This window comes from Macrobrachium rosenbergii, unplaced genomic scaffold, assembly GCF_040412425.1.
Source record: "Macrobrachium rosenbergii isolate ZJJX-2024 unplaced genomic scaffold, ASM4041242v1 13875, whole genome shotgun sequence".
Classification (NCBI taxonomy): Eukaryota; Metazoa; Arthropoda; class Malacostraca; order Decapoda; family Palaemonidae; genus Macrobrachium; species Macrobrachium rosenbergii.
Window position 1 is genome coordinate 2,981,286 of NW_027100719.1, and position 17,889 is coordinate 2,999,174.

A 17,889-nucleotide genomic window follows, 5' to 3' on the forward strand; every position below is an offset into this window, starting at 1 on the left:
CCGACCTCCCCACACCCCACAATCCGCAAGTGAAGTTGAAATAATATTAAGTTTGTTAACCATTCGACGCTTTCTCTCCGACTCCCTGTGTCCTTTGCTCGTAAGATCCTTTCAGTGGCCAAAGGATCCTCCATAACGATTGATACCGTGTGACGAAATCTTGTTTTAAAAACTACTGGATTTTGGAAACGAATCAGTTTTTCCTACGAGTTACTGCAATTTCGAATCGAGAATATTGTAAAATATATGTAGAGGCCAGCGTTAGGAAGGGCACTTTGTGGAATAATGACGTGCCATTTGGTTGAGTATGTCTGCTCTAAATTTTGTTGCATGATAATACTCAACAGTTTCTGGCTTTTCTTTTGTCCATCTCCGACTGAAACAGAACGATGAAGTGTATTGAGTATAAGGACGGTTTTGTTTTGCTTGCTTTGGTATGCTGTCAGTGTTGCATCATTATTCTTTAGAAGATGTGTATCATAAAGATGACCTTTCCATGATTTTATTTTGATGTGGAATTTCTCTACGGGATCGATTCATTGTACCAAGAATAGAGTTTTTTTTCTTTCAAATGTTCAGCAAATTGAATATATGTGAAGAAATTGTCAGTTGTGACATTTCTACCTTTCCCAGTGAAAGGTTTCATTGTCGTAGCACAACATAGGCTGATGAGGGCTGAATTGCTGGTCGAAATTCATTTTTTCCCAAGTAAGGAAACGCGTTCAACATATACTTTGATTCTGTATCAGCAGCAATCCAAAACTTTATTCCAAATTTGTCTGGTTTATTTGCCATGTGCTGTGTAAAAGGACTTTTGCATTTCGTGGGAAAAAGCTGTTCATCAATTGTAATGTTCTCGTGCAGCTTATAAGCGGCTCTGCAATTTCCAATAAATCTGTCTCACACTTTAAAAATATGAGCAAATTTATCTGTGCGCAAACGTTCTGACCTCATTGTTTTTATGTCAAATCTTATAAATCGCATTATCTCTTTGAATTTGTGACGTGCCATCGTGTTCTTGAAAAGGGTGGACCCCATTTTCTTGACCATAAATGATCAATTGACTGATTTTTTGTCAAAATCCCACGAGCATACGATTCCAATTGCTGCAAGAATTTCTTCGCCAGATATGATGTAATCATTATTTTTCAGTGCTCTTCTTCCTTCAGCTTCAGCTTCAGCTTCAGTGCACTTCCTGAGGTCTTGAATAATAAAACCATCTTTTTGTAAAATAGGTAGGGCCAGGAGTTTCGCTCAATATGTTTTGTTCAGAAAGTCTCCCACGTTCTTCAGCTGCATGAGACATTACTTCCCATACTGTACCGCATTTAGCTATAATCGTGTTTGGTGATGAATCTTCTTCAAGTGATGATTACATACTACTCCTCCCCAAACCTGGTTGGGATTGTCTTGAAATGGGAGTTCCTCTATAAAAAGAAATAAAGGAATATAGTTGTTAATTATTAAGAATAAAATAATATATATAATTATATATATATATATATATATATATATATATATATATATATATATATATATATATATATATATATATATATATATATATATATATATATATATACAAAGGACATGAAACTCGGAGAGAGAGAGAGATTCATAAACAATGCAAATGAGTGCTACATATATAAATCTTTGTCAACCTAATCATATCCTTCATGATGATATACTCATGTATCATAGCTTACATGTTTGTACACAGACTTTGTATTTGAATTTACTGAAAGAATATGATACTAACTAATATTCGATGCAATCACTTCAGACTCCTCATCGCCCTGCACTGATTTCCCCATCAGAATCTGAATCTTTCAACAGTTCTGCTAGCATTTCATCATCCACACTTGGACGAGGCATATTGCTTGAGTGAATGCTGAACGCTTACTAATCGAGCTAAGAAGCGTATGCTGTGATATTACTGAAAGTGTAGTGCGCGCTGTATCCAAAACAATAACAAGCATAATAATAGCATAATGAACTACTCAATAAGTTAGGAAAAATCATGAAGTGTCAACTAAATAACGATGATAGTTTCGTCATGCAAAGCGTCTCTATTTCCAAAAGCAGTCAAAATGACTGCTTTGTCGTTCTAGTGCTAGGCATCTTGTTGACTTTATAAGTTATATTTTGACAGAGATCTTTCACATTCATAATTGATCTGATCCCCTTTTCCTGCCGAGAACAATCATTTTCTCTGAACAGCATCACCAATATGCAGTAAATGTGCCTCGCTGTCGAACTTCTCAGTTCCAGAAGTCATTTATTCCTCACACCGCTGGACTGTGGAACAGCCTCCCTGAGGATGTCGTGCAATTGGAACTCCATAAGTTCAAGCGAAGATGCAATGCATTATTACCCTAATAAATTTCTCCTTATATCTTAATTTTTTACTTACATTTTTTTATATTCATGTATTAATTTGTTAATTTATATTTTCTTTTTTGATAAGTGATCGCTTCTTTCTGTATTTCCCATTACCTCCTGTTACTTTTTGTAAGCTTGAATTTCAAGTCAATGGCCCCCGTGGGCTTGTTCCATATGGAAAAGGGTTCATCTTCTGAATACAGTAATAGTAATAGCAAATTCAGTTAATGTGGGATATTGAGAACATAAAAGTATTTGATTACTAACACTGAATTTGGTGGTAACTAGTTGGCATTCGTCGATTGGGAAGTATATTAACGTATTTATTTTAGGCTTGCTAGGCCTGCGTGAAGACGATGCTAATTATGCTTTTTAAACCATCCAAATTGAATGGATTGACACTTCCTGTAGGATTGCTATAAATGAATTCCGTTCACTTTGCATATCCTCCCAGCATGAGGATTCTTTACCCCGTCGGGAAGTAGTGCCGCCAGTGCACCTCACGCAGTGCACTGTAGGCATTACTTAAGATTAATGATTAAAAGCCACAATAATATAATTGATAAATTGTATATTTTAAGACATAAAAATATCCAAGAAAAGGGGATAAAAACGAGGAGCTTTCGACCGTTTGCGCAACGGTCCTTTTTTTCATGGGCCAACGGTCCTCTTCAGTTGGCTGAATCTTGTTGCGCAAAACGGTCGAAAGCTCCAACTGTTTTTATCCCCTTTCTTTTATATTTTTATGTCTTAAAATATACAATTTATCAATTATATTATTGTGGCTTTTAATCATTATTTTCGATCACAATATAGTGATGCTCCACAATTACTTAAGATTCTATGCAGCGATCGGTATAGCCACAAGCCCTTTCATTCCTTTTTTACGGTACCTCATATTCTCTTTCTTCCATCTAACTTCCCACCTTCCCTTAACAAATGTTTCATAATGTAACTGCGAGGTTTTCCTCCTGTTACACCTTTCAAGCCATTTTACTTCAATTTCGCTTTCAGTACTGAATGACCTTTTAGGTCCCAGCGCTTGGCCTTTGACCTAAGTTTTATATATTCCAATTCCAATTACTGTTTTTCTTTAAAGGCCAAACCTTCATGAGCATGGTTCCAGTACTTTCTCATCATTAAATTAATTAGCTTGGCCTTAGTGTGTGTGTGTGTGTGTGTGTGTGTGTGTGTGTGTGTGTGTGTATAGTAATGGTACCGAAAAATGTCCAAATTAAGATGTAAAATTATGATTAATTCAGTCTTACCGGAATGACCATGTATCTGAATGCTAAACTGTAAATCATAATATATTACGATTTATTTTCTCTATTTCGGAGGTGAATGAGATACCATCCCATTAATATAAACAGGGGCCGTCTTTATTGTTCAAATACCGTCTTTCAAAAGGACAATCGATATTTATGCATTGTATAAATGAATTATCTTGTGACATAGCCACGATATCAACTAAAAATCGAGGAACTTTTGCCTGTATTGAACTCCACACACACACACACACACACACACACACACACACACACACACATTTATATATATATATATATATATATATATATATATATATATATATATATATATATATATATATATATATATATATATATATATATATATATATATATATTATATATATATATATATATATATATATATATATATATATATATATATATATATATATGTATGTGTGTATGTATACGTGAGTTACGAACTTGGTCGCCAAGTGGAAGACTGTCACTACTCTTTGCCCTGAATGGCTGGAGTCTTTTTCATTTTTTCCGGATTCCAAATCTCCATTTCCTGATGAAATACTTACCATAACAGTCCCCAGTATCCTTGAAATGACAAAGTCCTACGAAGAGCGATAAGTGCGGTCTGGAAGGATTCCCGAGTCAAGGGCTTATCTGGCTCCATAGGGTTTACAGGATTGTAGATCCACGAGTCTTCGGACCCTAGGAGTCTTTCCTCGTTCTTTTCGATAGAGGAGGAAATCTTTCCTCGTATATCTTGTTTGCTTCGTTTGTTTACGGACTAATCTTTTTTTTTTTTGGGGGGGGGGGGCGAATTGATAAATTATCTTTTTATTCGATTTCATCTTCGCACTGTAATACTGGTTCTTCCTATACATTCAGATAAGTATATTTATACACACACACAGTATATGCTCAATATAATTTACATTATGTATATATTTAAATTTTTGTCACATGCACCGTGACAATTTTTATTCCCAAATATTAAGCTACAAATAACGTTAATAACAAATATTAAGCTACAAATAACGATAATATCTAATTCACTCTACCTCGGGAATAACATCCCTAAAGGGGAATTATAACTGATACTTTATTATCCAACGAATGTACTTATGTGTGAATGCTTCATACAGAGTGTGCAAGTTTTTGTAAATAAAATCATTCGTACAATCCTTCTCAAAATTGCATCGGTTTCGCTATTCCTCCAATGTACTCAGAGTAGACGTATCAAACATTATTAATTATGATAATATAATATCAGCGTTACGTGTAATATAAAGCATCCTGAAGAATTTTAAGGTATGAAAAGTGGAAGAGCTTTCAAGCATATGAAATCATGAATAGCTGTTTTTTTTCCTGTATGGGTGAATGGTAAACCATTTGTAAGAGAGAGAGAGAGAGAGAGAGAGAGAGAGAGAGAGAGAGAGAGAGCAATGTCATTCCGCTCTCTCTCTCTCTCTCTCTCTCTCTCTCTCTCTCTCTCTCTCTCTCTCTCTCTCTTTCTTTGCTGTTTCTTTTTCATCCAACCATTCCACACTTTATTGGTAAGTTCTCCACCTTTTCAACAGGTTCTCCATATTCTTGATAGGTTCTACGCCTTCTTGAGAGGTTGTCCACCTTCTTGCTAGGTTCTCCATCTCCTTGATAGGTTCTACAATTCCTGATAGGTTCTAGACCTTCTTGACAGTTTTCCACTCTCATGTTAGGTTCTCTGCCTCTTGATAGGTTCTCCACTATTTTGATAGGTTCTCCACCATTTTGATAGGTTCTCCACCTTATTGATATGTTCTCTACGTTATTGACAGGTTCCATGCTTTCTTGATAGTTTCTACGGCTTCTTGATATGTTCTAAACCTTTTTGATAGGTTCACCACCTTTTTGATAGGTTTCACACCTTCTTGATAGGCTCTCCACCTTATTGACTGGTTCTCCATCTTCTTAATAGATTTTAAATCACCTTGATGGGTTCGACACTGCTTGATAGGCTCTCCACCTTCTTGATGGGTTTTACACTTTATTGTCTCTTGTTGACTGATATTGTAGACTAAGATCCTGACATGATTATCACCTTGTCCCTCCCCCACCCAACACTCCATCATATTTTTTATGATTATCATTGGCACTAGCTGGTAAATTATTCAGCTCGTCCGCACCATAACGAACCTCACATTTTCGCCATATTTAGCCTCATGGTGTCATCAGTGCCGCTCATACTTTATCTTCTTGCTTGTTCATGAAGCGATCATCTATATAATGAATATTATCAGCATCATCAGTAGCATATCTATCCCCCGTAGGAGGGGTGGGATGGGGTGGGCTAGTGCCGTCAGCTTACCTCAGGCGGTGCACTGTAGGCATTACTTAAGGTACTTCGCAGCATCTCTTCGGCCCCTAGCTGCAAACCTTTCATTCCTTTTACTGTACCTCCATTCATATTCTCCTTCTTCCATCTTACATTCCACCCTCACCTGACTATTGCTTCAACATTATTTTCAATAATGAATGCCCTCATAGATCCCAGCCCGTGGTCTTTGCCTAAATTTCATATTCCAATTTCAATTCCGGTTGTATAACTCACCAGCATCAGTATGATGCCATCTCCCCTCCAGAATGATTAGGTGTCAGCATCACCTTCCCCTTCTCCAGCGTTCTTCTGTCTTCTCCTCCTCCAGCTTCCTTCTGTGTTCCCCTCCTCTTCACTTTCGGTAACCGCGAAACAGTAAATTACAAATCTCCTGTTACGGTAGGGAGTGCTTCTTCACGTCTCTCTTCCTCCTTTGGTAAATATTGGCTAATTCTCCGATAATCGGATTATTTCTTTTCTTTCATTAATCCAGCCACAAGGATTACCACTGTTAGGTGAGGTAGTTGCCATAAATAATAATAATAATAATAATAATAATAATAATAATAATAATAATAATAATAATATAATTTGGCAGCAGAATCTTTTAAACAGGTTCTATTGAATATTATTGCTGCTTCAGCTGCATTTTATTTTGTAGAAGACTTTTTCTATTTTCCTTATTGCGGACTTCTCTTCAGTGGAGGTGCGTGCTAACAGCTCGCCTATATTTGTCATTTCATGGGGAAAGTCAAAATCTGGATTCTGCTTTTATATATTCTATACAGTTAGTTATATACAATTGTTGCCGCGACGCGTTTCGACAGACTCTTCTGTCATTCTCCAGCGGGAGCTAAGTAGAGGACTGGCAGATTGCATAGGTCCTTCTGAATTTATACACGGGCTTCAGCGGGGGTCATGGATGGCGAATTCTGATTGGTTGCAGTCAGCGAACTTCAAGCCAAATTTCTGCGGCGAAGCTCGATCCTGACAGATCTTCGCAACCTGGGAATGTCATTCATTCCAGCGTTCCCATTGGCCTGCCGTTGCGTGATGTCATGCCGGCTGACATCATCGGTAGTTTGGCTGGTATTGGGCTGCGGATGAATGATGTCATTATCTACTCTTTCTGTCGTAGTCGGGGGATTGTCTCGAAGGGCGCCTCGCTCATCAGGGGCATCTCCATTTTCAGGATAATAATAATAATAATAATAATAATAATAATAATAATAATAATAATAATAATAATAATAATACCTTTATTTCCGCATTTTAGTTTGCAATAGGTCTTAAATTCATCACATAAAGTAGACACGAATACAGAGAGAGAGAGAGAGAGAGAGAGAGAGAGAGAGAGAGAGAGAGAGAGAGAGTCGAAATCGAAGGAAACCATTTGGTGAATTTGATAAACTACTTCTGAAACTCTGTGCAAATTAATTCTGAATAAGTTATTTGAAATTTGGTTCAGTAAATTTACAAGCTAGAAAAATTGTATACATACGTAATGAAGTACATTGGTACAACAAAGTCTTATCTCTTATCTGGTGTTTAATCAACTCTTTCTCTCTGTTTTTCTCAGTATTTGGTTTTAAAATTATTTTACAGGATATTAATTTAGCACGTCTCAAGGTTCTTTGCAGCGTCCTTTCGGCCCCAGGCTGCACCCCATTTCATTCCTTTTACTCTACCTCCGTTCATACTCTCTCTCTCTCTCTCTCTCTCTCTCTCTCTCTTCCATCTTACTATCCACCCTCTCTTAACAATTGTTTCATAGTGCAACTGCGAGGTTTTCCTCCTGTTGCACCTTTCAAACATTTTCCCTCTCAATTTCCCTTTCGGCGCTGAATAGCTTCAGAGGTCCCAGCACTTATTTTTGGCATAGATCTTATATGCCTGTTACATTGCTATCCCTGCTTCGATTATGCAAGTTAGAGATATATTATAAAAAAGTACATTGCATTTAAAGTAGGACTTTTCAAATACCTAAACTAAAAGGACTTCTCCATAAACTGGTCGTTTTGCGATTTTGATGTTCTTCCGTTTTAATAACTGTTCTTTTTAATAAGGTAGAAAAAAATTATTATATTCCACTTTATTTCAGTTCCAGAAATAGAATAACGAGTTCTAACTAGAAGCCGTTGAACGAGAAACATAAAAACAAGATTAATAATTGTTAGGTCTATTTCTCCCGAGAGGGTCTTAAGCAGATTAGGCACCCCTGGGTAGGTGATCAATTAGGCTGTTCGTTATTGTTTGCGTCGGTAAATTAGAGAATATTGTTACGGAATATAAAGTAATTATTGTACGCTGAACATTTGTACAATTATAAAAAGAGAACTGTTTATTTAAGATGATTATTAAATGCTGTATGTGAAAACAATTTGTAGAATATTGATGAAAATTACTAAACGGAAAATTGTAATTAAAAAATAATGTGTATTTTGTACACTGGACATTTTAAATAAAAGAGAAAAAAGTAGGTTGTACTAAGAGCTAAGCCCCATGTTGGCATACAGCCGGCTTTTAATCTTTAACAAAACAACAACATCATGTCCATATTATTATTATTTATTATTATTATTATTATTATTATTATTATTATTATTATTATTATTATTACTGGTTCTTACGAATACGAGTGGGTCTAAACCCTTCTCCTTTTATGTCGAAACATTATTATTATTATTATTATTATTATTATTATTATTATTATTATTATTATTATTATTATTATTATTAGCTTCTGCAAGAACTAGCGAGTGATTTCCTACCATAGCATGTGGCATGTTAGCAGGAAGTGGTAATCCTGCAGCAAGTAGCGGCAGAATCTCTCAGATTTGTAATTAATAAGAGAGAGAGAGAGAGAGAGAGAGAGAGAGAGAGAGTTTCTTGTATTAGGAGCCACGCACTGACACGCACAAACAAATCGTATAAAATCAGTCCTGTTTTGACACATATCACAGCCATTTGTTGGATCATTGCGCCCTCTTTGTAGTAACAGTCTTTTTGTATAGGAACGTGGGTTCTCTCTCTCTCTCTCTGAATCTATCTACATTATTATTATTATTATTATTATTATTATTATTATTATTATTATTATTATTATTATTATTATTCAGTGATGTATAATGCATAAGAATAGGACGTTGATGGCCAGAGTTAATAAAACACACACCCACACATACGTATATTTGGGGCAAAAATGCTTAAAATATCACGTCATGCCGAGAAACATATTTCTTTCCTCTGGTAATCACTGCTTAGCGCTTGTTTTTTATATTTCACTCTCTCTACACACACAAAGAAAGCACTGGCAGGAAAGATAAACGAAATGAAAAAAGTTACAATACTGTTTCATTTCATTTCATTCGTCTTGTCAAAAATACATAAATAAGAGAAAAAATCAACTATGTAGTTGCTAGTTTTACAAAAACTGGTATTACAGGAAACAGCCTGTTATTATGAAGAGTAATTTATATAACTGCTGTCTGTGCTGTTTTGCAAGACATGATTCATCTATTCTGAAAATCTTAGTTTCATAAAAAAAAAATTTTTCTTCGGAGTTGTTATTATTATTATTTTTTTTTTAATCTTTGGCTTTCTGGTGGGGTTCTTTTGACCATATCTCCCGAATCCTATGGCTACTGCTCTGGGCATATGCAAATGAGATCCCCAGTCGATCCCTACACAATATTGATCCTCTCCTTTTACTTCCCGTGTCCCTTCCTGCGCAAAATCCAACTTCCCTTTACTCTGGACAGTTTTAAAACTTACTGATAATAATCTGTAACCGTCTTTAACAACTAAAACAATTCGAGTGTTGCCCCTTCCCCAGTACTGTTTTGTAGAGTCTAATACTAATGTGTTTCTTAGTACTTTCTTGCAACATAAACTGAGTTGGTTGGTACTTGAGAGAAAGTGAGAAGACTTACCTGTGAAGAGTTACTTTACCACAATTGTGCCAAAACAGAGGTTATTAGAGGGTTAAAAGAATGAAGTCTCCATAATTTTTTTTTTTTTTTTTTTAAACAGAGGACGCAAGGTAGGTACTTGAGAGAAAGTATTATGTAAACTTACTTGTGCACTAAGGATCCTTAATACCACAATTGTCCGAAAACATAAGTTATTAGAGGGTAAAAAAAAGGAAGTCTTTAAAATATAACCTTTATTTTGACGGAGCATTTAAGGTAAAATTCTCTCTGTACTCCTTGGGCACCGATGAACCATTGTGGCAATGCATGCACTCCTTGTTTATCGGATTATATAAAGTTAATAATGGTTTTTACTTTGATAAAGTTCAGCTAATTAGACTGAATTGCACAAGGGGGACTTGGCTGACGCATTGGGATGTTGTGTGTCGCATAAGGTAATTAGAATTACCTTCATATTAACGATCAATATCGTCTATTCAGAGGGAATGGGGCTGTTTTGCGATTTCCTACAAATCCTCCAATCTCTGTACTTAAACGCCTAAGAGGCTAAAGTCAACTAAAGTTGGTAGATCTCTATTTTTTCATCGTTTTTAATTTCATATATATATCCTCGGAGACTAGAATAAAGAATGGTTTTTCTTGTACTTCGCTGACATAAGTATCTCCTCTTTACTCGTTCGCACGGTCACACACACACACACACATGCACACACACATACACATGCACACACACATACACATGCACACACACACACACACACACACACACACACACACACACACACACACACGGATATTCACAAATATTACGCCACAAATGTCGTTTAATATCCAGTTCACAATACGGGAACAAGTTACACCCAAAGGGAATGATAATTGATAAGTCCTTCGTCACCGGTGGGATCTGAACCGCTGCCTGGTTTAGAACCAACAATGTACAGTAAGTTTTTATCACTGAGGCATCGGTAGTTCCACTGTAAGCATTACTTAAGGGTCCCTTTGCAGCGTCCCTTCGGCCCCTAGCTGCAACCTCTTTCACTGTACCTCTGTTCATATTCTCTTTCTTCCATCTGACTTTCCTTGACCCTCTCCTGACAATTGTTTCATCGTGCAGCTGCGAGGTTTTCCTCCTGTTATGCCTTTCAAACTTTACTCTTAATTTCCTTTTCAGCACTGAATGACCTCATAGGGCCTAGCGCTTGACTTTTGGCCTAAATCCTGTATTCTGTTCTTTCCTATTCTATAAGCTGATACCGACTGTGATGGAGTGTACATATTCAGGTTTTGTACTTAGAATCGATGCCATCCCCTCCACCATGATAACTTATTTTAAAGAAGTGCCTAATTATGCGTTTCTGCCACATAGCCTACACCGTGGCATTTTTTATATTTACTAGTGTTAAGCCACAAATATCGTTTAATACTCTGTTCGCTATACCTCGGGAATAAGTTACACCCAAGGGAAGTGATAATCGATAAGTGCTTCGTCACCGGTGGGATCTGAACCCCAGAGAGAGAGAGAGAGAGAGAGAGAGAGAGAGAGAGAGGGGGTAGGGGGGGGGCGGCGGGCAACTTTGGCCTACTAACAGAAGAACCCGTTTTATAAATATTTCCTTTCATGTGTGGTATCCGAATTGAGAGAGAGAGAGAGAGAGAGAGAGAGAGAGAGAGAGAGAGAGAGAGAGAGAGAGAGAGAGAGAGAGAGAGAGAGAGGAATCCGTTATGATGGTTTTTCTTTGACACTTTCAGAAAACACTGAACACAGTGGTATTCCATCTTATTTATAACGACAACTTTCAAGAAGAAACAGAAGACGTGACCAATGCTGGGTTTTAGTGATTATTATTATTATTATTATTATTATTATTATTATTATTATTATTATTATTATTATTATTATTATTGCACCATAGCTGAACCTGAAATAAACCAGTATTAAATTGTGCCCGGTACATATTATTCCAGATTTTGTGTGTGTGTGGAATTTTCAACTTTGACTAAAATAACTAACACCTGGTCTCGTGACAACAACCGCAGCTTTACCGATTTTAAAACAATTCTTGACTTAGTCCGGATAATGATCGTACCCTATCAGTCACTGAATAAGCCTGAAGAAGCTTATATTTCTAATTCATAAATTATTCCTTGAGGATATTTAGCGAAATGCTTTTGGCAAGCTTCAGGGCAGCAGCAATTTTCCGAAAACACTAAATGGGAGTCTTTCTGTTTGCCTACCACTAACCATATTTCAGTATACGTGAAGTAATGGCAAATGATAAAGACCATTACTATTTCGTCAACACTCTCAAACCCTCATGATTTTCTTAATCACTTCGTGTTTATAACAGCCTTGCAATTTTAAAAAAATAAAACAATATATGTAAAAACAAATCCTTCAGGCCACCCCTGTGAGAGCTGATAATCAGCCTCAGTGGTCTGGTAAAACTCTTTATTTAATAAAACAATAGTAACCACGTTTACCATATAAAACGCTAGAGTTGTTTCCTCTCTCTCTCTCTCTCTCTCTCTCTCTCTCTCTCTCTCTCTCGGCGCCATGGTAGCATGCTTAGCTTACAAACTGAGTGACCAGTGTTCGATTCTCGAACTGGAAAATGAGAGAATTTGAAAGAGTGTTTTCTGAGAATTCGGTAAGCCTTTGTTGAGCTTAGCAGTGAATTATGTAACTAATAGTCAATCGACTGTTGTGATCCTACTTCGGCTGGAGAGAGATACAAAGACAGTGTTGATATTATTCTTAGGATAATCACGAGGTGTTCAAACTGACTTCACAAACAAAACTGAATAGTTGTAAGGCAAATTAGCAGTTAATTAAGCTAACCCCAGGAAGTATTACGTGAATTTTCAATTAATCCTCTCTCTCTCTCTCTCTCTCTCTCTCTCTCTCTCAAAAGATCTCATCTCTCAACCTCAAAAGATCGGATAAGCCAACCCGGAAGGTATTACACGTATCTTTAGGGAATCCTCTCTAACTCCTCCTCTCCTCTCTCTCTCTCTCTCTCTCTCAAACAATAGCCATCTCAAACAATAGCGGCTAAGATATGAGGGAAGGTATTACTTGAATCTTGAGGGAATCTCTCTCTCTCTCTCTCTCTCTCTCTCTCTCTCTCTCTCTCAAACGAGAGCGGCTAAACTAACCCGGAAGGGGTATCAAGGGAATGCTAAGTGAATTACTTTCACGGAATCTCCCGTAAGAAGCAAAAACATCAGAAAGAGTCATGTTTCTTGGGGTGAGGTCGACATTTAATTCTCTTGGCCTGTAATTAGAACTGATATTTCTTGGGTAATCAAAATCCAGTCTTTGGGCTTTCGGACTTGTACAGTTTTTAGCTTTGTGGTCCCCACTTTTGGGTGTTTATTCCATTTGATTAAATATTTCCTGACAGCAGATCATAAATAAATAGACATTCTGCCAGTTCTCAGGACAATTCTTCCCTAGCTTGAGGAACTGACGTAAGCCAATTTTTCTCATTCTGAGAAAATAAGCTTCAAAGATTTCGATGTTATTCAGAGCTCGTGATTGGCTCATCTTTTGTGGAAATTTTGTTGGAAAACCTGACAGGGCAGACAGCTCGAATTTTTGTTATAGAGTACAAACTGAAACATTTTGACTGGAAAACGTAAAGAACAAAAAAATGGGAAACGCCAGTTTGTCGAAACAAGGACAAATTGTAGCGTCGTCTTCTTTGTTCTGAATTGAAGCTCTGCTTTGTTTTAAACGTCACCTCAAATCATTGTTTAATTTTGACATTTATATCAATTGTTCTTCTGGTTTCGACAGTCATATCTGATTTCTTTTTTATTTTTGACATTTTCATCTATTTTATAATATTTTAATTGAACTTACATTCATCGAATTTTAGTGTTCATCTCTGTTATAAACCTCAGTTTACATTTAGTTAAATTGTATAATCTTTCCATTCAACTCCATTTATCGAGTTTTAGTGTTCATCTCTGATATTTCTCCATGTTTGTGTTTTGTTGAAAATAAAAGAAATAAACATAAAATTTTAAAAATAATAGGGCCATTTCATTGTATTGTAGTATACCTAAGATTTTAGATCACATATATTTTAACAACTCAGTGGGACTATTTGTTTGATTATACAAGTAATATCTCTAGTTAGCTTAATCCTTCCACCGTAATTGACTGCAGAGGCCGTTTTAGATCGTGCAACTAAAAATGTTTCCAGCTGAAAGAAATTTAAACACCGTAAATAACAATTGATCTTATATAGTCATAAAACCCAATGTGTCTTAATAACAGATTATTACTGTGTTAGTTATGTATATATTTACTTGAATTATGTATGAATGGTATGTATATGAATTTGATTTTGATCAATCCTGTGTAACAACAATAATTTGTATTTTACACCGAAAATGCTTATTCTGTATGTGGACAATATTATTTTTTACTTTTTACCATGTGCTTACTGCAGAGTACTTTGTAATATTTAGCGTAATGCTCTAGGAGGCCGTTGTGGTTAATAAAAACTGAATATGTATCTGATAAAAAGTCACCAACAGATTTTACCTATATATTTATGTTTGTATATATATATATATATATATATATATATATATATATATATATATATATATATATATATATATATATATATATATATATATATATATATATATATATATATATATATATATATATATATATATATATATATATATATATATATATATATATATATATATATATATATATATATATATATATATATATATATATATATATATATATATATATATATATATATATATATATATATATATATATATATATATATATATATATATATATATATATATATATATATATATATATATATATATATATATATATATATATATATATATATATATATATATATATATATATATATATATATATATATATATATATATATATATATATATATATATATATATATATATATATATATATATATATTCTAATATATCGTTATTCTCCTATAGTATATAAAATTTCAGTCATTTTACAACCATTTTTAAATTGTTTCTCTACTTTCCTTCAGTTATCTTAATCATTACTGTGTCAGTCGCAAATTTTGTCTATTCCTCATTCCATTTACAAAACATTTTCTAATTCCACAATTGAACACTTAGGTACATCTCATTTTCTTTCTTATTAGATAGTAAATAGCAATGAAGTTATGACTTAGCCTTGTCGCACACTAGCTTGTCAACAAACCAGGGATGTTTTCATCAGTAAACACTAACAGCAAACTACTATCTTCATTTGGCATAACTTAGCAATGCGAAGATGCAATACAATTGTCCTTGTATTTTGATAATTTGCAACATTTTCATTTGTTTATTTATTTTCTTCATTTATCTGTTTTTCTAGTAACTGGTCTCTTCATCCTGTATTTCCCATTACCTTCTGTTACTTCTTTCGCAAGAACACCATATTTTTGGTTGTATGAATTACAAGTCAATGGTCCCTATGGCGGGCTTGTTTCATATGAATAGGGTTCTTCATCTTCTGAATAATAATAAAGTACTCCAAGAAGCTCTCACCATTTACTTTTAGAATTCTCAAGCAGCTATTTCATAAAGATGTTCACGTCACTCTTGCTTGCCTTTTTATCAAATTTGTTTGTCTCAGTGAAATTCATTATTTCTGAAAAATATACATTTATGTATTTTCATGGTTGTTTCAACTAGAAATTGATCGGGTCTATTTCTATCCACTTCTCTTTCCATGATTTTACTCTCGTCTTCTTAGTTAGTATCCCGTGTAATTCATAAAAATACAGTCTTTACATACTCACCATAATACCACTAGGGCAATACTCCTCAGCATAGGAAGCTCCTTTAGTAGCTAATCTGTTAATCCTTGAAGGCTTCTTGAAAGCCCATTCACCTTATCTCTTTAAACCTTTCTGAGCCTTTCAACGTTAAAGTTTGTAGAATAAGTTCATTTTAAAAACTAATAGTTAGATTGCAATGCTGTCTTTAACTCGAAAGATTCAGCATGAGTTTTGGATTATCTCTACATCGAAATTAATTGTACGTAGTCGATATCATTGGTGAATATCATTTTAATATTACTCTTGAAATCTGAGTGCCTGGTGGGCAGAGGGAATTCTGCTTCATTACTTGTACTACTTATGTATGGTTGACTAATATTATATTATACATAATAACTAGATTCATTTTCACATTTTCGGATTAAATCAGTATCAAAAACAATCAAAGTCGTTGTAGAATAAGACTATTAACTTTCAATTCCGGGAAATCTGCATTTCATTATCCTATGAGCCTCGAAGGGGGTAGTGTCATCAATGCACCTCATACGGTGCTCTGTAGCGTTACTGGAGGTTCTTTGCAGCGTCCCTTCGGCCCTTAGCTGCAACTTATTTCATTTTTTATTGTACCTACGCTCATATTCTCTTTCTTCCAGCCTCTCCCATTGATCGCTGAATGGCTTCACAGGTCCCAGTGATTGGCCTTTGGCACAGATTTTATATTCCATTCCAATCCATTAGATTATCCTACGATGAATCACAAAACGCCAGAGTCGCCTTTCAGTGGAAGCTAATCATTAGGAAGAAGAAATTTCACCGTCAGGCTCGAAGTCACTTGTAATCGCACACCTTTTAAAACTCTCTAGAGCACTTGCCCATTAGGAAATGAATTGTGAGGTTTCTTAAGAGCATTTCATTTAAACTTTCTCGAGCACGTGAACCTCAATTAATAGAATGTGGAATGTTGATACCATCACGACATTACATTACTTTTTCTTCCTTTGTTATTATATGCGTTTCAGGTGTTTCGTGATGTTGTGTGCATCACTGAATGAGTGCTGTTGAATATATGTATGTGTATATTATATTATATATATATATATATATATATATATATATATATATATATATATATATATATATATATATATATATATATATATATATATATATAGTGTGTGTATGTATGTATGTATGTATGTATGTATGTATGTATGTATGTATGTATATATATATATATATATATATATATATATATATATATATATATATATATATATATATATATATATATATATATATATATATATATATATATATATATATATATGATCCCCATCTGCAACCATTACTAAAGTATAATCAGGATTGCCTAATTCAATATTTATTTAAACTTCGGACCCGGACAAGCCAGGCAGCAACTGATGAACGATGTGGAATAGATTGCCCTAGAAGTAGAGGAAAGATGAAAAATATATTTTATTTGGCAAATGATTCAATTCCGACGAAACTTTCAAAGTCCAGTAAATCGCGAGTTGCAATACATTCATTCCTAGCAAAGTTTTGCCAGACCCTGTCCTCACATGATATGTATGTGATATTCGAGTTAATGTATGAGTTTTATTATGAGTGTGTATAGGATATTCATTCGCGCTTTTCTGTGGCTACTCATAATTCAGGATTTATTTTCTTGTACATAACTGTGCACGCCACACTGTAGTGGGATTTATGCAGACACGCAATCCTATACAAACGTAATGAATGTTTTGTAAGGGAAATTTTAGTTTACTTTTAACATCAAGAATTTAGAACTTATATTTTATTTATGTTACTCTTTTAATACTCAGTTTTCGTACTAAAAAGGAACGCTTCATAAGCAGAGAGAGGTTCTTCCACAGAGGAGTCGTATTATTGGCTGTGAAGAGAAAGGAAATTCTTGCCCCAAAATGACGACATTTTCTTACGACCATCGTCTATTTCCGGAAAATGAGCAGAATTTGCCTCAACTAGCGAGCGAGGAGGCTGAGCGCTTAGGAATATTGAGTTGTCCTATTAATATAGGGTATACGGATTGAGAGAGAGAGAGAGAGAGAGAGAGAGAGAGAGAGAGAGAGAGAGAGAGAGAGAGAGAGAGAGAGATTATG